The 23,602-nt window shown below is 38.9% G+C and overlaps 1 long non-coding RNA gene and 1 pseudogene across 1 annotated transcript in view; both read left to right on the forward strand.

Moving 5' to 3' along the window:
* LOC125170223 (uncharacterized) overlaps nt 1-3,837 on the forward strand; it is a 31,968-nt gene extending 28,131 nt beyond the window's left edge. The window contains exon 4 of the long non-coding RNA XR_007153937.1: nt 3,710-3,837. This is a non-coding gene — a long non-coding RNA (uncharacterized LOC125170223). The remainder of the gene's footprint in view (nt 1-3,709) is intronic.
* Nucleotides 3,838-13,794: 9,957 nt separating this feature from the next.
* Nucleotides 13,795-23,067, forward strand: LOC125170659 (14-3-3 protein theta-like; annotated as a pseudogene).
* Nucleotides 23,068-23,602: the final 535 nt, after the last annotated feature.

A 23,602-nucleotide genomic window follows, 5' to 3' on the forward strand; every position in this document is an offset into this window, starting at 1 on the left:
AGCCATGTTGACTATAGTCAGCATGCTGTATGTCACATCCCTAGTACTAATTTATCTTATAACTGGACCATCTTCCTTCAATTCCCCCCTCGTTACTCCCTGCCTCTGGTAACCACAAATATGATCTTTTTTTTTATGTGTTTGATTTTTTAAAAATATTCTGCATGTAAGTGAGGTCTTTCAGTATTTGTCTTTTTTAAAAAATATTTTTAATGTTTATTTTGGAGAGAGAGAGACAGAGACAGAGTGAGAGCAGGGAAGGGGCTGAGAGAGAGACAGGATACATAGCAGGCTCTAGCTCTGAGCTGTCAGCACAGAGCCCGATGCAGGTCTTGAACTCATGAACCATGAGATTGTGACCAGAGCCGAAGTTGGATGCTTAACCAACTGAGCCACTCAGGCACTCCCTTACAGTGTTTGTCTTAATCTGTCTGACTAATTTCCCATAACATAATGTCCTCAAGGTCCACCCATGTTGTCCCAAATGGCAGGATTCCCTCATTTTTATGGCTAAATACAATTCTGTTGTATATAGATACCACAGTTTCTTTATCCATTCATCTACTGATGGACACTTAGGTTGTTTCCATATCTTGGCTATTGCAAACAATGCTATGATGAACATAGGGGTACAGATATCCTTTTGAGTTAGTGTTTTTGTTTCTTTCGATATATTCCCAGAAGTGAAATTGCTCGATCAAATGGTATTTCTATTTTTAATTTTTTGAGAAATCTCCATACTATTTTTCATAGTGGTTGTACCAGTGGTTGTGCTCTCACCAACAGAGCACAAGGTTTCCCCTTTTCCCACATCCTTGCCAGCATTTGTTATCTCTTGTCTTTTTGGTGATAGCTATTCTAACAAGCTTGAGGAGAGATCTCATTGTGGTTTTCATTTGCATTTCCTTAATGATTAATGCTGTTGAACATCTTTTCATGTACTTGTTGGCCTTTCATGTATCTTCTTTAGAAAAATGTCTATTTAGATTTTTTGCCCACTTTTAATTGGATTATTATAATTATGGCTTTTACTCCCTGTTATCCCTAGGGTTGAATGGGTAACATTTTGTATTGCAAAAACATACCAGTGGTTTAATTTGACAGTTTTCAAAGAAAGTCTCATGGAGAGTCTTAGACATGAGGTGGAGATCAGGTTCCTTCAGTCTGTGAAAAGAAAAGGGAAGGAAAGCACAATGGTTTGAGTAACTCAGGGGAACCACAGATCTCATGTTCTCTAAAGGAGAGTAGGAGGGGGTACCTGGGTGGCTCAGTAGGTTAAGTGTGCACCTTTGGCTCAGGTCATGATCTCCCGGTTTGTGAGTTAGAACCCTACATCAGGCTCCCTGCTGTCAGCATAGAGCCCACTTTGGATCCTCTGTCCCCCTCTCTTTCTGCCCTTTCCCCATTCACATTCTCTCTCCCTGTCTCCCTCCTTCTCTCCCTCTCTCTTTCTCCCCCTCCCTCCTTTCCTTTCCCCCTCCCCCTCCCTCTCAAAAATAAACATTAAAAAAAAAAGTAGGAAGAGTTACTCCAAGAACATTGTGGGTGAATTGTTTTTTCCTCAACTAGTGTCTGACATGAGGAAACTAAGAAAATTTCCTGATTACACTAAATTCAGACCCTGCAAAATCAGAATCCTGTATATCATGAGATGGTTAAATTAGGCCTCCTAATTGCTTTTATATAATCACCTATAAAAGACAAAATGGCATTCTGATAAGCCAGAATACCTGCAAAACAAATTTAAATGTATCTGCATTGAATCCAGTATCTATGTATCATACCTAATATCTATATTCTTTTAGTTCATTCAATCAATATGTATAAATTCCCTACTATATGCCAGCACTGAGGATACAGTGTTTATAAGACAGATATGATCCCTGAACTAATGGAACTTGCAGTCTCCTGGGGGAAAATAGGCATTAAATTAACAATGCATTCACTTTTACCTGCATAACAAACAAATATCTTTTGAGGTTTTATGCTAGGTGTAGGAGATACCAAAATTGCTGTCCTCAAGAAAGTGAAAGTTGAAGCTACTTGGTGGGAATGCATTACATTGGTAAAACTTTTCTAATTACTACTTAAAAAAATTTTTTTTAAGATTTTATTTTTAAGCAATTTCTACACCCAACAGAGGGCTCGAACTCACACCTCTAAGATCAAGAGTTGCACACTGAGCCAGCCAGGCACCCCTCTAATTGTTACTTTTAATGACCAGTAATGCTGGACATCTCCATTGCCTCATAACATGATCCAACTCAAATACCCTTTCTGTTCAAATCCCCGTCTCAATCCATTTGCACCTATTATGAAATACTATCACTTGTTACCATTGAAGGCTAATCGAAAGACCCTATGAATTCTTCCACTGAACAGAATTTCTCTGCCATATTGAACCTCAGCTGACATGAAACAGGCCTATTAATTTCTGTTTCAGAAAGCAGAAAGCTGCTTTTTCTTTGATCTGAGGGTTTTATGGAATTCACAAGGTCTGAAAATCCCATTTTAGAAAATGGCATGGTAGAGGACCTGAACATAAAGACCCTGGTCCAATAGCTTTATGTGTAGGAGTTGTCCGTATGTGTTAACAAGAGATTGGATTGTAAGAAATGAATTACCTCACATTTATGGTTTAAAACGCCTCTTTAAGGCAATGTCACCTGAGGCAAAGGTAAGCTGATCACAGTGCTCTCAGAAAATATCAGAGGGACTGTTTCTGAGTCATCAGACAAATAGGAACTTCTATCCTTTGAGTTCACCCCTCTAAAAGGAAGGTCTCAAAGCATATAGAGCATTAGGTTTCTGGTCCCAATTTTGGAGCTATGTAGTTAATCATCACTCCTATTAACTGACGATCATCAGTACAAGGAATCCAAATGCCAGGACTGGTAAAGACTACAACAATTTGAGATCTATTACCTTTATGCAATAATTTTAATAATGAATAACCTTTTAAAAGTTCGCTCTGGTCTCCTCCAACTAAAAGAAAAATATAAAACTCAAATAGTATTTCCTAAAAAATTCCATAGTGTTCCAAAATTTGGAAATGTGTATTTAAGTAGAAACTTAAAGTTTTTAACTGCTTCATGGAATGCTTTTTTTTTTTAATTGATAGACTCAAGGGAGAACAGAGGTATGTATAGTATGCTGCTAAACTGATTTTCTGAAATAAAAGCAAAAACAAAAAACCAACAACTCTGATTTCAAGTATCTCTGATTTCTGTAGCAAAAATACCCCCACCATGGCCAGTTTCAAGTTACCAACCTGAAATCACTGAACTTAGAGTTGGGAAGAGATGTGCACAGTCAGCTCTCATGAGCCTATGGAAGCCAGCTCCCCAGCACCCACTGACTGTGATCTGGGGGAAAGATAAATATTAATTTATTTTTTTGTTAAAGAGCCAAAAGGCTACATTTTTTTCCAAGGTAGTTCTTAGAAAATCCAGTTTTTGGAATTATACGTGTGTTTGGTTTTAATATTTTATCAAACTAAGGATTCCTCTTATAAATCTTTCCAGTACTGTATACTTTGATGTGATTTAGGTTTAAATGTTTTCCCTAATGAGAAATACAAAGATGTAAATGTTTGTTAGCAAGACAGTGATGTTAGAAAGACTTATGTTGGTCAACTTGGCAGTAATGTTTCTATTCCATTGGATGAGAAAAATTTACATCTAAATTTATATTTATTTATGTCCACCAGATGGCAGACATTTCACAGCAACCTTACAAATAAGGCACATCTTCATTTCTACAAGACTGAACAATAATTTTTGAAGATTCTAAATGAAATTGAAAGCACTTTGATTAAACAACAATTGCAGGAGCACATTTGCAAACTGGATTGTTCTCTTATTTTCCCCACTCCAGCCCACACCTCTCTTTGGGTTCCAGAGGGCATTATCTGAGTGTTCTTTTCTGATATTTTCATTATGGAAACATCTGAATTTGAACATGGCTGAAACTGAACTTTGAATCTTTCCTTCCCCTCCACTTCTCTTTTAGCTTTTTCTTCCAGCTGCTCATTTCAGAAACCCTTGATAATTTCACATTTCCTGCTTTCTATATTGAAGTCATCATCAATCCTACTGATTTTTTTGTTTATTTATTTATTCTGAGAGAGACAGAGACAGAGACAGAGAGAGGAAATCCCAAGCAGGGCTCTACACTGTCAGCCCAGAGCCCAGCACTGGGCTTGAACTCACAAACCATGAGATCATGACCTGAGCTGAAGAAATCCAGAGCCAAACACTTAACCAACTGAACCACCCAGGTGCCCCAGTCCTACTGATTTTTGTCTTATCATCTTTCCGTGGGATGATTGCCATAGCCCTCCTATGGCTTCGCCTTTCTATTCTTCACACAACAGAAACAGCATAGTTTTAAAAATGTAAATCAGGGGCACCCCGCCTTGGTGGCTCAGTTGGTTAAGCTTCTGACTTCGGCTCAGGTCACCATCTCACAGTTCCTGTGGTTCATGCAGTTCATGAGGTCAAGCCCCATGTCGGGCTCTGGGCTGACAGCTCAGAGCCTAGAGCCTCCTTCGGATTCTGTCTTTCCCTCTCTCTCTCTCTCTCTCTGCCCCTCCCCTGTTTGTAGTCTCTCTCTCTCTCTCTCTCTCTCTCTCTCTCTCTCTGTCTCTCAGAAATAAGCATTTAAGAAATTGTAAATCAGAACATGACATTCTTTTTAAATCCTTCAGTGACTTCCATGAACTTGAAAAAATTTTTTTTCTTTCACTGTTGACTGTTTTTTTCCTTTAAGGTATTTAGCATTTGCTTCCTACATATTAAAACAGAGTCTCAGAATGAACTAGTAAATGTGAGCAGATAAAAGGAAAAGCAATAAACTGCAGTAATTTCATTGGATGCACCTACTTGGTTCTGTAGTGTAGCACAGTTTCTGTCAACAGAAAATAAGTTGTTACTTTAGTGTCCTTAGAGTCATAATCTACATCCTACCTAGACAGGAAAATTATTTGCTTGTTTACCTCAGAGAGGTTAAAGGCAGATCTTAGGATCTTATTTTGAAGGTATGAAAGTCTCTTGAGAGAAATTGTGAAGAGAACTTTAGGATGATGGTTAGATCTGAAGACAATAATACTAAGTGCTTTTACTAGAAAATGTTAAGAAAAAGCTGCCTCAGTTTCTTAGTAGAATTCTTCACTGTTCTAATTATCAATTAGACTGTGTGTAATAAACCACCTCAATTCAGTTGCCCAGAACAATAGTCTATTTATTTATTATTATTATCATCATCACTCATGGCTTTGGAGGCTAACTAGACTCAGTTAAGCCCAGGCTCTTGTGGCTACAGTCAGACTGTGGCTGGAGCTAGAGTCATCTTGAGGCTTCTGCACCCACATGTGTACAGGAGATGTGGGCTGTTGGCTGGGACCTCAGCAAGGGCTTTTGGCTAGAACATGTATACATGTCCTTTCTCTGTGGCTTGGGCTTCTTCAAAATAATTGATCAGTGTGGGAGTATAAAGATCTACTCTTTTTGGCCCACCTTGGGCAGTGCAGAAGGACCATTCCAGCTCTAGAGTTCCCTGTAGCATAAGGTCAGCCTGTCATTGGGACTGCATCACAGCAGCATCAACTTCTCCCTCTGTCTACTCTTGCTTCCTTGCCTTCCCTTCCACAGTTGCTGATCCCAAGGCATCCCTTAATGAACATCATACACATTAACTTAGTCTTAGAGTTGGCTCCTGGGGTCCCAGCTTACAACAACGTGGGAACTGTAAATACAGAAGGGAAAGCTAGCTAGTGAGAGCCAAATGAGCTTTAACCATATGAGGCCAGTCAGTATTGGTGCCAGAATTTCCATTTGGGGACATTGGGAACAGCATTTGCTTTCGTGTATGTGTGTTTGAAGATATTAGGATGGGGGAGGGGAACTCACTTTGGGAGCTTATTTTGAAGTTGCTTGTATATAAGTACACTATGACTTCATTGTATATTTATTTGTCAGGTTTGTCTGGGCAGCTGATAGAGATAAAGGGATGAGAATAAAAGTCCCTGCATACATATACACGTCCCCTTACTCCACCCTTACCTCTCTTAGGATGACCATCTAAAGGTTAGCTGAAAGAGTTATGCCATTCTCCAGAAAGTCTTGTAAAGAACCAAGGCACTTAGTATTGTTGGTGGTGTTTTGTAGCCCAAGATGAACAAGAGAATGATGGTGGGGGCAGAACCAGAGATTGCAGTGGCAGAGCTGATGGAGGGCACATGAACCAGTACATTCACTGCCTAAACTAAGATTGTCCTGTAGGAAAATTCACTTGATGACTTTAAGAAGCTTGTTGGAGTCTGTTTGGGAATCAACTACACTCAGAATTTCAAAACTCATTATCTCCCAAATATTAACATAGTTTACTCCTCTTATTTCCTTTAGATTCTTGTCAAGTATCACCTCAAAGAGGCTTCCTTGACCATTCACTCTATTTAAACTAGAACCTCTTGCACTCTTTCCCTTCATACTGTTTTTATTTTCCTTTATATTTCTTATCACCACCTGACATAATTTTATGGATTTACTTGTTTATTAACTATCTCTCCCACTAGATGTAATCTCTGAAAGGGAAAGGAATTTGTCTGTTTTGTTGGTCACTGTATGCCAACCACCAGACAATAGCAAAAACATAATAGATATTTGTCGATTGAATAAATGGGCATTTTCTTGAGTAATCAAAATTTTCTTCAATTCTTTATATTCCAAATTCTCCCACAGATGGAAAGCATAGGCAACACCAGCTTTTTACTGAGTGGTTCCTAAATAGTGCTTATCTCGTATCTATTTTTATGAAATTAGAAAAATAGATTATTATGATAAAATAGAAGAAAATAGATCATCTGATAAAAATCAAACATCCATACTCAGACTTTGGTAAATTGAACAATATCTTTTACTCCCCAAGTTTTCTCCCTTGTTTCTCTTCATAAGACAAGGTAAGACCATTGCTTCTCAGTGCTTATGAGCTTAAAAAGACACTTCTAACTTTTTAATGGATAGTTCATGTGAATCAGAATTGCATATTAGCATATAAACTTGTTTCTTGCAAATAAATCAGTTGAAATGGAAACACTAGTTTATTTGAGTGAGCTTGTTATTACTGCTCTGAAAACACCATCACAAATAGGCAATGATAATAGCTTGAAATGTACTGATACAGAGTTTATTATATTTCCAATGTAATAGGGTTACTTAACCTATGAAATGTATAAAGGCAATCACCTGGAATGGAATCATTTTGCAAGAATGAGGGACATACACTCACCCTGGGGATCAAGATGGGCCAGTGAGACTCCTTCCCTGGGGATTTGGAATTAGGCCTGAGGATTTCAGCTGTCTTGAACTCTAGAAAAGGAGTTGCTGATGGTGGGTATTTTCTGTCCTGTGGCCTAGAGAGACAGCTAGTGTGCAGGAAGAGAGAAGAATGAAGACTTGGAGGGGAAGCAGAGACCTAGGGTAGAGAGCCTCTTTTGATTTCCCATTGGTGCTTGGGGCCCTGGTCCTGCATCTCTGCCATTTTCCCTTTCTATGTAGCTCGGCTGGGTCTCTATCAGTTGCCGCCAGAAGTTCTAACAAACTTAAAGTTTTGCCCTTTTCCTGCTAAGTATCCCTGGAATTTTTCAGAAAAACAAAGAAGGCGAGAAGTGTTCTTTCTTTTATTATAGAGAAGCAGACATTGTTCAGCAGTATAAAGGTATTTCTGATAAAAGGTTGAATCTAGAATGTTCAGAAAAGTATCAGTCTAATTTTCCTGTTCAGTTTGGGGACACTCATAAAAACATAATACCTAATTGTTTTCTGTTGTTATAAAACTCTCTTTGAAAGGTATTTATACAAAGGAGTCTTTTAAAGGCAGCCAGACCTGAGAGGTTGAAAAGTTCTCTACAACCTGCAACAGTCTGCAGGTCTAACTGGTTATCTTAATAATTTGCTTCCCCAGTAATTATTTTAAAAATGACATCTCTGGGGGCTCCTGGGTGGCTCAGTCAGTTAAGCATCCAGCTTCGGCTCAGGTCATGATCTCACAGTTCATGAGTTTGAGCCCCACATCTGGCTCTGTGCTGACAGCTCAGAGCCTGGAACCTGCTTCTCATTCTGTGTCTCCCTCTCTCTCTGCCCTTCCCCCACCTGTGCTCTGTCTCTCTATCTCTCAAAAATGAATAAACATTAAAAAAAATGTTAGTGACCTCTCTACTTTTTAAAAGGTAATTAAATATTTATGAGGTTCTTTGTTAAGAAGAGTTTTAGCATGTCTTTTTCCCCTATGCACAAATGAATAACACATCTTTGACTCTTGGTTTCCTTATTCAAATAGGTGAGAGCTTTGTCTCATTAACTGGGACCAGTCAAGGTTGCAACTACTCCCCGTTTCAAACTTACCTTAATTGTTATCACCTTAATTGTTATTACTCAGTTTATTTTCATTAAATAAATGAAATGAAATAAATTTTCATACTTTCCATCCCTAGTACTGGGGAAAGTATTTTAATTCCATGGATCTTTACTTCCTATTATTTCCCAAAGAATATTAAAAGACAGGTGTTTTCATATCTGTATTATAAACTAGCTGCTTATCAGGGTCTTAGGAGGCTGAGTATGAGTGCTACTTGAAGAAAAATTAATTTGATTTTCATAGTCTCTTAGAAAAGCATAAAACTCTACAAAATCATTTTATCAGGAAAGCATACTGGCTTTTGTGTACATATCCAAATATTTATCTTATCTCGTATGCTTGAATGGTGTCTCCTGGATTTTAGAGATCTGCTTGGTTCCAGAATTGTTTGTTTTGTACATAGCCTAGGCCTGAGCAACACAAAGGAAGGAAGGGAGCTATGTGCTGGTGAATTGAGGCCTTGTATCTTTGGTGAAACCAGTCAAAGGTATCCCTTAAATGGAGGTTGCCTACAATTTCTCAAATGCAGGTGTTGTTTTTATTTTTGCCATATCTATCCAAAGAATAGATTTTGTCTTCTCCTTTATTACTCTTGGTCCACACTGGGTCATCTGCCTGTTTTATCATAGCCATGCAATTAAAGCACAAAACTTTTGTACTATATTTGAGGAAATCTTGGTACACATACTATATACAAAAAGGTAATCTGATTCAGAATCTAATTTCTTCATTTTCTTCCAGTCAATATAGAGAACTCTCTTACTTTTCTTGATTTCTTACAAAGTGAGATTTCTTTCCTTCATTATTTTTCTAGGTTAACTTTTAGATTCAGAATGAAGTTCATTTTATGGCAGCTTATAACATCCTGTATGTTTATATTTTTTAAGTCTCTTACTCATTGAAGCTTATTCTTAACCGGTCCCTCTTTCTCTGGGGCGGGTAGGCTCTGGGCAATTCCCTTGATTTTTTCTTTCTTTAAAAGGAATATCCCAATTGTTGGAATTTTAAAGCCACCTAACTAGTGGATGGAGAAGCCATAATTCAAAACCAGGCAGTCTTTCTAGAGCCTGGAATCTTAGTCACTGCAGTACCTCTACTAAAGAATGGACATGGGATGGGCATGAGACAGAGGACTGAGGCTAGGAGAGAGGTTCCAGTGCAGTTATTCTCAACACCTCAGGGATCCTCTTGAGAGTAGGTGGGGTAATTTTAAAGGCCAGTTTTAAAAAGACAAAACCAAAGTCAGGGTGGGTATAATTTTTGTCTCATCACTGTCTTGTAATAAGACTGTCTTGTAGTAAGTATTAATTGTGGAAAATACTATGATATCAATTCCAAATCTTCATACTTTCTTCTTGTAGACTTTCGGGTCCATATGAAAATAGAATTCTTAGATAATCTTTTTTTTTGTTTAAGTTCCCAAAGTAGAGCATGCAGATTGGTACCCTCCTCCCCGACTGGGCACATATCCATGAGTGCTTGTGTACACTCACCACCCCCCACCCCCGCCACATACACAAACAAATCCATTCTCTATATGACATACGCTGTAATTAGCTCTTTAAAAACTACCGAAGTGCAGATTTCTCTCGTTTTTACTTCTTTCCCTCCCAGGTCTTCCCAGTCCTTGTTTATTTCTTCCAGTAATATTAACTTACTTGCTCTCGTCACAGTGCTTTGTAATAAACCACCTCCAGCTTAGTGGAGTAAAACAACAACAGGCATTTTATTATGGTTTCTGTGAGTCAGGCTCAGGGACTCTCATGCTAGTGACATCAGACAGTGACAAGCTTTAACAGTATTAGGGGCACGTTAGGGCTATAAAACCAAAGTGTTCCAGCCAAAAAGACAGAAACTGCATCACCTTTAATGACCTAGCCTCAGAAGTCATATAGTGTCACTTCCACCATATCCTTTTGACTATAAGCAAGTCACAAGCCTGCCCAGATCGGCTATCCCATTGCTTTCTGCCACTCCATTGCTAATAAGGTCATGATGGAACCCTAGGTCCAAAAGGAACCTCAACAAGTGACTTAGTCCAATCCTCCATTTCATACAAAGGTTAATTACTCTCTGAAAAAAAAAGTTCTGTTGTTTACATTGACTTTCTCTTCAAATTTCAATCATTTTATTTAAATGTGATCTCTAACAAATTTTGCACTTCGTTTAATTTTAATGATCATATATGTTTTTGCAGAACTACTAAAACATCTCAATAATACGGTAATAATTACTTTCAAGGAGTTGACAGTTTAGATGAAACAGGGTAACCGTATACACAGGAGAAGGACAAGTCCAGGCCCATACTGCAAATAAGAGCTCAAGGAAAGGAGAGTTTAGGAAATAGTCAGAAACGTCTACTTACAGATCACATGAGGGTGGGGTTCTCATGATGAGATTAGTGTTTGTGCTCCTCTCTCTCTCCCCTAACTCCCCAACCCCCGTATGAAGACACAGCAAGAAGGAACCATCCACAAACCGTGGAATCTACCAACCTTGATCTTGGAATCCCCTGATTCCAGAACTGTGAGAAATAAATGTCTGTTGTTTAAGCCACCAGTCTACAGTATTTTACTGGCATGAATCGACTGACACCAAGGAAATTGAATATTTGGATTTAAAAATGTAGTTTCCCATAGGAAAAGTTGATTTAAATAAGGATTCATTTCTGAGGCGATATCATTAACTGAATCCATAATGTAGTTGAATATTAAATATTTCATAATAAAAACAGTTACAATATTGATTTTTAAATAAAATGGGTCAGGGGCACCTGTATAGTTCAGCGGGTTAAACACCTGACTCTTGATTTTGGCTCAGGTCATGATCCCAGGGTCCTGTGATCTGGTCCCATGCTGGGCTCTTCACTGAGTGTGAAGCCTGCTTAAGAGTCTCTCTCTCTGCCCCTCCCCCACTCACACATGCATGCATGAACACTATCAAAATACATAAAACATTTTTTAAAAGTCAAACAGGTAAATAAAGCGTTTGTCTATGAAGCAAGTACCCTGGGTTCAGTCCTTTGTTCTGCTCTTCTCTGTCTGTGTGAATCCAACCAAATCATTTTATCTCTCTGGCCCTCAATTTCTTCACTTGTAAAATGAAAGGGTAAGAAAGGCTGTGGAAAAAGTACATTAAAAAAAAATTCCTTCCCATTCCATACCTACTAAAAGGAACTGAAAGAAGCCAATTAGAGAAGGGAACTTTGTCCACGCTGAAACTAAGAAATGCCCTAACCACATACTACAAACTCTGAAGAACATGACCCACGAGCTAGCTGAGAAGCCAGGCTATGGTGCAGGGTTCTCTTGCTCCTGCACATATGCAAACCATGTAGAGAAGATTGAGGTACCTCTAATTCTATTCAGTTTAGAAGAATGAAGGCTTCAAAGGATAGAATGTGGCCTTCAGGAAAAACAGCAAACTCCTGCTTTGAGTCATTGCCCTGATAAAGGTCTCCAGGAGACAATGGCATGTCCAGAAGTTCTATTTAGGATGGATGGGAGGCTGAAGTGTGGTTAGAAGGGGAGCCCTAAAGCTGATTTTGCAAAGCACTTTATATTAGACTGAGGAACTGTCAAAGGTCAATATTAAAGAATTGGGGAGAGGACATCCCTGAAATTATGGGACCAGCAATTCCTAGGTCCCTTTCAGCTCTGCCATTGCCAAAAATAATAGGATATGAGAAGAAAGCCTTCAATAAAGGAGATACTTATTTTTTCTTCTTAGAAACTACTTAGAGGGCGGTAGTGGGAAATAATGCTGAAACCCTAAGCTCAGAACAGCTGACAACTTTGCCATCCTTTGTGCCACTCTTGGCGTCCCTAGTGTAACAAGAGGAGTGGGGAATTGGGGCCGTGGAAGCCTAGCAGTTAATCCATCTCATGGTTAACTCCTGTCTAATGGAAGGACAGGAAAGTTGTGCAGGTTTTGGTGTCAGTCAACAAAATAATTATAACTGGTATTAGCAAAGAGTGAAGCCAAGTTCTAGCCCTGACAGGATTGCCTCTTTGGCAAATGATTTGAGCAACAGCATAGCTATTGTTCTTTTTCTGGCTATAGCTGTGGCTGTAGTAGATGGAGCTGGATACCACCTTCTTACTCAAGACACACAGCTAAATCTTCAGTTACACCTGAGGAAACCACAGATCTTGGCTGAAAACTAAGATGAAAAGCTACTAGAAGATCCAAATCTTCATTTGAATATTGAGGAAGTAAAGAGTTTATGGTGAAGCGTGTAGAACTCTACAGCTCCTTCATAAATTGCCACTGGCAGCCTCTGGATATACTTCACTCTAAAATCCCAGATGAGACCTCAGAGAAGCAAGATGTTCATTAAGCTACCCAACTATCATATTAACTGTTAATTGTATCTTGTTTTTGTTATATATATGTGTGTGTGTGTATATATATATATATATATATATATATATATATATGTGTACAGACTATGTGTGTATATATATATGTGTATACATATATATATATAGTATTTTTCCAGGAATGTACTGGCTTCTGTTTATAAATACAAACTTCCAGGATTTAAATGTCATTGACATAATAGAATGTAATGTAAATAAACCAATAGCACAACAACAAAGAAGTGAGACCTGCCAGAGGCATGGCATGCCTAATTATTGAAGGAGCCCATCCTAGCTACCAACATAGGCCTTCCTTTATGAATGACAGCAGGGGCTGTGGAGAAAAATGTAGAATGAGGAAGGAGACCTAGTCATACAATAAATAAAAGGCTCCCTATGAAATGGATTTTAGGTGGCAAACAGAGTAGAACCTTAAACAGAAGGGTTAAGTTCCAAATGGTCTCTGTGGCTCCCTCCAACTCTAATATCCTAAGACTAGATGGATGAGAAATCTTTATCTTGAATGTTGGTATTTAGCAAAATATGGACTTAAGTGAAAGAGAATGAAGTGGTCACTGAGGACTTCATGATGATTCTGAGAGGGAATGTGAACAACTTTTAAACACATTGGAGTCAAGTTTTCTGTTATCATTGATTTTACCCCCAGTATTGGGACTCTTCTGCAGGAAGGTCAAGAGCATGATCCTCAAGGTGGTAGACACATGGGAAGTACTCTTTGAGTTTGCAAATGGAGCAAAGAAAGTGGGAGTGAAATTTTTCTGTGAGTAAGCCAAGAATTGGAACTGAAAAGAAAGACCAGTTAAACATGGTGTGTAGGCCACAGCCTGCCCCTTGCCTCCAGGAGGGTCCTCTGCTAAAGCCAAAGGTAGATCAAAGTGGCTGCAGAGATGAGAAGGCTCTTGAGGAGGACTCTTCCATATCTTATCAGTGCTTACTCCCTCAGTGCCTTGCCCTCGCTCTCCTCTGTGTCCTCGTCCTGGAGCCCCACCAGCCCTGAATGCAGCCTGCACACCAAAGAGAACAAAGAGTGATCCAGAAGGCGAAGCTGGCCGAGCAGGCTGAGTGCTCCAACATACCCACCTGCATGAAGGCCATTATGGAGTCTGCTCTAGGTGGCCTATAAGAACATCTTCAGGGGCTTCAGGTGCCCCTGGAGGATCTTCTTGAACATAGAGCAGAAGAGCAAAACGTCTGATAAGAAGTTGCTACTAATTAAGAACTACTGGGAGAAAGTAAAGTCTGAACTGAGATCCATCTGCACCACTGTCCTGTAGTTGTTGGATAAACACTTAACAGCCAATGCAACTAATCCAAAAAGAAAAGTCTTTTATCTGAAAATGGAGTTTACTTCTAGAAAACTTTGTTGCACATGGTGAAAACAGAAAACAAACTATAGATAATTCTGGAGAAGCTTCCCAAAAGGCATTGATATAAACAATAAAGAGATGCAACCCACACACCCATCCACCTTGGGTTGACTCTTAACTTTTCTGTACTTTACTATGAGATACTTAATAACCCAGAACTTGCCTGCACACTGGCAACACTTTTGTTGTTGCCATTGTTGTTGTTTTATTGAAGTATTATTAACATATAGTGTTATATTAGTTTCAGGTGTATAACATAATAATTTGGCATTTCTATACATTACTCAGTGCTCATCACCATAGGTTACTCTTAAACCTCTGTATCTACCCCCCATTCTCCCCACCCACTTGCCCTCTGGCAACCACCAGATTGGTCTTTGTATTTGAGTCAGATTTTTGGGGGCACCTGGGTGGATCAGTTGGTTTAGTGTCCTGACTCTCGATTTTGGCTCAGGTCATGATCCCAGGGTCATGGGATTAAACCCCATGTTGGGCTCTGCATGAAGTGTGGAGTCTTCTTAAGATTCTCTCTCTCTCTCTCTCTCTCTCTCTCTCTCTCTCTCTCTCCCTCTCACCCTCTCCCCCACTCACTCTCTCTCTCTCACTCTCTAACATAAATAAAATGAAGCCCAAATGTCCATTGACTGATGAATGGACAAAGAAGATGTGGTATATATACACAATGGAATATTATTTCGTGATCAAAAATAATGAAATCTTGCCATTTACAACAATGTGGATGGAACTTGAGTGTATTATTCTAAGCAAGATAGGTCAGTCAGAGAAAGATACATGTCATATGATTTCACCCATATGTGGAATTTAAGAAATGAAACATGAACATAGGGAAGGGAAGGAAAAATAAGATAAAAACAGGGAGGCAAATCATAGGAAACTCTTAAATACTGAGAACAAACTGAGAGTTGTTGGAGGAGAGGAGAGTGGAGGGATGGGCCAAATGGGTGATGGGCATTAAGGAGGGCACTTGTTGGGATGAGCACTGGGTGTTGTATGTAGGTGATGAATCACTAAATACTACCCCTGAAACCAATACTACACTATATGTTAACTAACTTGAATTTAATTTTTTTAATGTTTATTTATTTTTGAGAGAGTGCAAGTGGGAGACAGAGGATCTGTCTAGGCTAGACAGCTCTAGGCTCTAAGCTGTCATCACAGAGCCCCACACGGGGCTTGAACCAATGGAACTGTGAGCTCATGACCTGAGCTGAAGCCTGGTGCTTAACTGACTGAGCCACCCAGGCACCCCCCACTAACTTGAATTTAAATAAAAAATAAAATGGAAAAAAAAAGCATTTTTTAAAAGAGTTTTCTTTGTCTTTTTTTTTTCTTTCTTTATTTGGTATTTGTCTTTCTCTTATCTTTCACTTAGCATTATACCCTCTAGGTCCATCATCTATGTTGTTGCAAATGCCAAGATCTCATCTCATTCTTTTTTTTTTTTTTTGGCTGAGTAATATTTCACCCCACACATTCTTTATCCATTCATCTACTTTTTAAAGTTAATTTATTTACTTTTGAGAGAGAGAAAATGTGAACAGGGGAGGATCAGAGAGAGAGAGGGAGAGAGAGAATCCCAAGCTGATGGCGCAGAGCCCGGCACAGGGCTCAATCCCATGAACAGTGAGATCATGACCTGTGCCGAAATCAAAAGTTGGATGCTTAACTGACTGAGCTACCCAGGCATCCCTACCCATTCATCTATTGATGGACACTTGTGTTGCTTCCATATCTTGGCTACTGTAAATAATGCTGCAAAGAACATAGGGGTGCATATAGACTTTTGAATATCCAGTAGCGGAATTTCTGGATCACATGGTAATTCTATTTTTAATTTTTATTTTTTTTACATTTTTTTAACGTTTTTTTATTTTTGAGACAGAGAGAGACAGAGCATGGATGGGGGAGGGGCAGAGAGAGAGGGAGACCCAGAATCAGAAGCAGGCTCCAGGCTCCAAGCCATCAGCCCAGAGCCCGACGTGGGGCTCGAACTCACGGACCGCGAGATCATGACCTGAGTCGAAGTTGGACGCCTAACCGACTGAGCCACCCAGGCGCCCCATCCTATTTTTAATTTTTAAAGGAACCTCCAAACTGTTTTCCATAGTTACTGTACCAATTCACATTCCCATGAACAGTGTGTGAGGGTTCTTTCTTCTCTACATCTTCACAAACATTTGTTTCTTGTCTTTTTGATTCTGGTCGTTCTGACACATGTAGGGTAATGATATCACATTATGGTTTTGATTTGCATTTCTCTGATGATTAGTGATGTTGAGCATCTTTTTATGTGTCTGTTGCCCATCTCTATGACTTCTTTGGGAAAATGTCTATATGAGTCTTCTGCCTATTTTAGTCAGATTATTTGTTGTTTTCCTTTTTGGTATTCAGTTATATAAGCTCTTCATATCTTTTGGATATGAACCCTTTCTTGGATATATAATTTACAAATATCTTCTCCCATTCAGTAGGTTACCTTGTCATTTTGTTGATGGTTTTCTTTGCTGTGCAAAAGCTGTTTAGTTTGATGTAATCCCAACAGTTTATTTTTGCTTTTGTTTCCCTTGCTAGAAGAGACCCATATAGAAAAATATTTCTGTGGCCAGTATCAAATAAATTATGCCCTATGTTTTCTTTGAAGAGCTTTATGGTTTCAAGTCTCACATTTAGGTCTTTAATCCATTTTAAGTTCATTTTTGTGTATGGTGTAAGTAACTGGTCCTATTTTATTCTTTTGCATGATGTAGATTAATTGACCATATATACATGGGTTTATTTCTAGGCTCTCTATTCTGCTCCATTAATCTATGTGTCTATTTTTGTGTCATAGCTAAAACCACTTTTGATGAAGCCATCACAGAACCTAATGTACTGAATCAAGACTCATACAAAGACAGAACTCTTATCATGCAGTAGCTTAGTGACAACCTAACATTATGGACATTAGACAATGCAGGAGAAGAATGTGAGGTACAGAAAACAAAATGTGTCCAGATTATCATCCTTTTTTTCCTTTAAGAAACCTTTTTACACATCTCCATTCCTATGTGAATTCTCTATAGCAAAGAAACTCTTTCATGTTTCTGAAATCATCCATTTGGTATTTCACAGTGGATTAAATTTCTTAGAGTAAGTGTTTTACCATAGGTGTATCATAAGCCATCTCTTCTTCAGATGTAAATGGTATGTGTTGAGTATTGTGTGGAATAAAGTGGATATTTAAAGCTAGAAAAAAAATGGGGGTGATGTAGGACAAAATCCCACCAGAATAGGATTATAGGAAAGGTACTGAGTCAGATAGTTTCCCATGCTGGCCAACAGGTGGCATTAGAGTAGCTTGAATGCCAACTAGAACAGAGGATGGAAATATTTAGGATCAAGGCAGCTTTTGGGTGAATATATGGGGAGGCAGTGTGACTGGTTGTCTGTATTTAGGTATGTCTGATCTCTCTTTCTAAATTGTTTATTGCTTGAAGCTAAGAACATTTTCACATACAACAAAAAGTACTGAACTTTTCTGTGTTTTAGTTTTCTCCCTTTAAAATGGATGTAACCTACCTCATACTGTTATTGAGATCAATGAAGAGTTAATGCACGTAAATAAACAGTGCAGATTACAGAATAAATATGCAACAAATGTTAGTCAGTATGACTGCACAATGACCGTAAGGCACATAGTGACCACATGTGATATCAACAGGTATTAGTGGATACATAAATGCACAGGATACTCATAAGCCTGATATTTATAACTGAGACTACCTAGCATTAAAATATCCATAGAACATTTGGTAAGGGAATAATCATTCACATTGGTAATATGATACTTTATTTTAAAAAAGCATATAATCTCAGGGCCCCTAGCTGGCTTAGTTGGTAAAGCGTGTGACTGATCTCGGAGTTGTGAGTTCGAGGCCCCTGTTGGGTGTAGAGATTACATAAAAATAAAATCATTTAAAAAAAATTTTTATGTTTATTTATTTTTGAGAGAGCGCAAGCAGGGGAGGGGCTGAGAAAGAGGGAGACACAGAATCTGAAGCAGGCTCCAGGTTCTGAGCTGTCAGCACAGATCCCGACATAGGGCTCAAACCCACAAACCATGAGATCATGACCTATGCTCAAGTCGGACTCTTAATCAACTGAGTCACCCAGTGATTCACCCCAAAATAAAATCTTTTTTAAAAAATATATAATTTCAAGAGTCCATTGAAATGGTATCTCTCTGAGTATCATTTAGAGTTCATGTATCTTTCATTGAATCTTTCAAGAGAGGTGTTGTATCAATATTGCAAAGCTAGGGAAACCTATTTTGGTGTATTCCTTGGGTAAGAAGTGCCAGTCCCTACACTTTTGCCCAGACGCAGGTCTGATCAGCTTTATGAACTTAGTTCTATCTTTACCTAGAAGGCTACTCAGAAAAGAGGCTCAGGGACGCCTGGGTGGCGCAGTCGGTTAAGCGTCCGACTTCAGCCAGGTCACGATCTCGCGGTCCGTGAGTTCGAGCCCCGCATCAGGCTCTGGGCTGATGGCTCGGAGCCTGGAGCCTGTTTCTGATTCTGTGTCTCCCTCTCTCTGCCCCTCCCCCGTTCATGCTCTGTCTCTCTCTGTCCCAAAAATAAATAAACGTTGAAAAAAAATTTTTTTAAAAAGAAAAGAGGCTCAAACTCATCTTGCTGTTCTAAGCTTGATAGTCAGTGGACTAGATGAGGACTCTAGAGTACTTACTTAGCCATCAAGCTGCATTTTCCCTTCCTAAATTTTGACTCCAGGAGTTCAGGTCTTAGAATGGGGCTTCTAGGGGCGCCTGGGTGGCTCAGTCGGTTGGGCGTCCCACTTTGGCTCAGGTCATGATCTCGCGGTCTGTGAGTTCGAGCCCTGTGTCGGGCTCTGTGCTGACAGCTCAGAGCCTGGAGCCTGTTTCAGATTCTGTCTCCCTCTCTCTGACCCTCCCTTGGTCATGCTCTCTCCCTGTCTCAAAAAATAAATAAAACATTAAAAAAAAATTAAAAAAAAAAAACAGAATGGGTCTTCTACCCAGATTCCTGTTTTTCATGTCGATTTTTCCTGAGATTGGAATTTTTCCTGGACCTCAGCCAGGGCCCTGACAACCTGCCTGTTCGTTTCTTACCCTCCTAACCTGTTACCCCAAGTATTCCACTGTTCCTTAGATGCTGAGTGAGAGTTGCTTCAAACACCATGGATCCCTCTGGAACAACTATCATTGTCCCACTGACAAAAACTTTTATAGTCTAGGAGTCAGTAATAATCATCATATCCTCTCTTGGATGTGGACCCAAATTAGTCCTGCATTCTCCACACCACTTCAGACCCTGTTACTGAGATTCCTGACAGGCCAGCAAAGGTGGGCCAAACTGCTGGGTTATCCTTCCCTTCTCTTGTCCATGCCTATTTCCACTTTCCATACAGGCTCGGAAAGCTTCATTCATGGCTGACAAGAAGGGAAGATTGGAATGGAATAAGAGAAAGGCAGATATTTCAAGAAGGAAAAATTTAAACCTTTAGCTCCAGAGATATAAATGCTATGCATAAGAAATGAAAAATAAAGTGATTCTGAAATTTTAACATGAGGAGGGAAATATAATTTCAAAGAGGCAGTATGGAAATAAAATGGGATTTAATTCTGTTTGAGTCCTTACTATTTATTTATAGATTATTTGACTTAATACAAGCTTAAGCTCTCTGAGTCTCAGTTTCCTCATGTGTAAAATGGGATTATAAAAATGTTTATTTTGCAGGGTTGTGAGGATTAAATGAAATAAGGCATGGAAAAATGCTCCATTTTGGAGCGGTGCTTGTCCTGCCCATGACCAATTCTTAGATTAGAAGTTAAAAAGTAATATCCTGTGGACTGGACATGGCTCAAAGATAAGTTTTGCTTGGGCTTGTGTCAGGAGTACTCAAGACCACCCCCAGGTTTGATGATTCACCAGGAGGACGTACAAGACTAAGCATATAGTCATACTCAAGGCTATGATTTATCATGGCAAAGGATATGCAGCCAAATCAGTGAAGGAAAAAAAAGCAGGTGGGAAAAGTCCAGGGTAAACCAGGCATAAGCTTTCAAGGGTCCTTTCCCGTAGAGTCACACATGATGTGCCTAGTTGCCCCCAGCAATAAGTTATGACAACACACATAGAATGCCGCCAGCCAAGAAGCTCGTTAGAGGCTCAGCACCCAGAATTTTATTGGGGACTGATCATGTAGGCAGCTTCTGCCAGGCATGTACCAAAATTCCAGACTCCAGAAAGAAAGCAATTGCTTGGCATAAACCATATTGTTTGTACAAACAGTTCAGGCACAGTGAGTCACTCTTATCAGTTTTAGGAATGGTGGGAACCCTCCCAAAGTTCAGGTTCCCAAATGCTAGCCAAGGGTAAATTATCAGTAGACCTTTCTAAGAATAAGCAGGTAGACCTGCTAAATTAACCATTTTGCATAGGATTTGTCCATGTAGGGTTTTCTTCTTCTTTTACTTTTTTTTTAAGATTTAAAAAAATGTTCATTTATTTTTGATAGCGAGTGGAGGGCAGAGAGAGAGGGAGACAGAGAATTTGCCCATTCAGGGTTTTCTTCTTTGCTTTTTTCTTTTTTTTTAAAACTTAGTTGTCATCCTTCAAAAATTAAGAAATTTTGCTCAGGATTTCCAGCTCCTTGTAAAAAGTCAGACATTGTGGCAACAATAGACCCATATTCCCACATGGCAACAATTGGCAGTCCATTTTATTTTTTTTTTTCTTTTTTTTTTCTTTTTTTTTTTTTTATGAAATTTATTGACAAATTGGTTTCCATACAACACCCAGTGCTCATCCCAAAAGGTGCCCTCCTCAATATCCATCACCCACCCTCTCCTCCCTCCCACCCCCCATCAACCCTCAGTTTGTTCTCAGTTTTTAACAGTCTCTTATGCTTTGGCTCTCTCCCATTCTAACCTCTTTTTTTTTTTTTTCCTTCCCCTCCCCCATGGGTTCCTGTTAAGTTTCTCAGGATCCACATAAGAGTGAAGCCATATGGTATCTGTCTTTCTCTGTATGGCTTATTTCACTTAGCATCACACTCTCCAGTTCCATCCACGTTGCTACAAAAGACCATATTTCATTTTTTCTCATTGCCACGTAATATTCCATTGTGTATATAAACCACAATTTCTTTATCCATTCATCAGTTGATGGACATTTAGGCTCTTTCCATAATTTGGCTATTGTTGAGAGTGCTGCTATGAACATTGGGGTACAAGTGGCCCTATGCATCAGTACTCCTGTATCCCTTGGATAAATTCCTAGCAGTGCTATTGCTGGGTCATAGGGTAGGTCTATTTTTAATTTTCTGAGGAACCTCCACACTGGCAGTCCATTTTAAATAAGGCTTAAATTCCCCTAAATTCACCACCATCTCCACCACTGTCAATACTGTCAATAGTCATTCCCACACTGAGTGCCGACTGCCATTTAATGTCATGTTTTTCTAACTCTGGCCATGAGCTGCTTGAACCAGGAGTGGCAGTTGACCAGAGTACAAGACAAGGAGTCAGGCATGTAGAATACCACTGAGTCATGGCAATTAACAATAATACATAAGGATCACATTTATGAATTTCTGCTGTTGGAGGTATCCAAAAATGCAGTGAATCCAGAACTCCTCTCTGGCACTATTACAGCAATTCTTTATGAGTGTTCTTAGATTGCTTTGACAACACTTCTTTGCAATATACTATAAAGCCTTTTCATTAAAGTTAATTTGAATAAGTTTTTGTTCCTATTCACCCAAAGATTACAGACTGGAATAGTGGTAATATAAATAAAACACTGTGTATATTATCAGTTAGTAGTTTGTAAATCAAAATTATTGTTATCTCACTGCCAAGAATTGTTGGAATGGACTAAAATATGTCAACAGAAAGGTAAATCTTGTTCAGAGGAAATAGATCCAGTGAATATTCAAGTAGTTCTGCATATCAGTGTATCCACTTATTTACCCACTCAACAAATGTTTGTCAAACACCTACTATGTGTTAAGATAATGCTATTTAACAAAACAAAATTTCATCTTTATATTCCTAGCATCTAGAAAAATACGAGGTATGAAGTTTGGATTTAATAAATGTTTCCTGACTTCAAAAATAATGTTCACTTATAAGGAGATCTAAAAGTGCCAGGATAGAGATAATGAAAGGAATTTGATTGAATATAAAAAGGGGAAAATGCAAGTGATATTATTGTAGGATTATGCTGCTTGTCACCTAATCAGACAGATGTTCTAGAAGCTGCTTTCCAATTCCAGTTACAAAACTGACACAGAGGCAATTCAGAGGAGGAATGGCAACTCTTCCAATGTGTATCGAATGTTCCATTCTACTAAAGGCAAAGAATTAGAAAAAAATTCTTTACTTTCCTACCTGATAATTTTATTACTCAGAAGACTAAGGAAGCAATTAGGGAATTGACTTTTACTAATAAATAAAAACCAGTTAGTGAAGTATACAGAAGCTACAAGAAGATTAAGAAAGAGAGGCAGTGTCACATTAGAGTTGAACACTGGGAGTAGAGTATGAATTTGTTAGTATTCTTTAGTTGTAAGTGGCAGAAATCTAATTCAAATGGACTCAGGCACAGTCGGATCCAGGTTTTCAAAATAAGTCATCAAGTAACAGTATTTTTCTTTTGTTATTATTTGCTTTTCTGTCTACTGTCTTCATTCTTAAGACAGGGTCACCATTCATAGTGGCAAGATGGCCTCCAATAGCTCTGAGCTTCTGTCCTTCAAGGTTAACAAGCTCATTAGAGATATCTCTTTCCCAACATTTTCCACAGATTTCTGGGATTGGAGAGTCATTTGACAGGTTTGTGGTATGGGCCTATCTCTAAACCAATTATGTGACCCGTGTGAGGGGTGGGGGTAGGAATATACTAGGCACATACTAGGTCTGAAGCTGAGGAGCTGAAGTCAGTACTAATGGACTGAAAAGGAATCGTTCCATAAGGAAAAATTAAGGTTCTACAACAAGAATTACAGGTGCTGGGGATTCATTGCTTCAACAAATATTTACTGAGTGCCTACTACATGTAGGCTTAGTTTAGATTCCAGATACATAACAATGAATAATAAAAATAAAAATCCTTGCTTCATTGGACTTTGCATTCTAGTTGGGATGAGAGAGACAATAAACAGCTACATTAATAAAATATGTAATATTTAAGGTAGAGATATGTACTGTAGGAAAATATCAGGGAAGAGGAATAGGAATTGCTGCAGTTTTATGTAGGGTTATCAGAAAAGCCCTTATTGAGAAGGGAACGTGTGAGCCAAAGCAGATAAGAGAATGAGCTCTGTAGATATCTGGGTAAATGGGGGGAAGGAACAGCAGTGCATATGTGGGTTTTTATCTTGCTCAAGTGGGCC

This window comes from Prionailurus viverrinus, chromosome B4 (genome assembly GCF_022837055.1).
Source record: "Prionailurus viverrinus isolate Anna chromosome B4, UM_Priviv_1.0, whole genome shotgun sequence".
Lineage (NCBI taxonomy): Eukaryota > Metazoa > Chordata > Mammalia > Carnivora > Felidae > Prionailurus > Prionailurus viverrinus.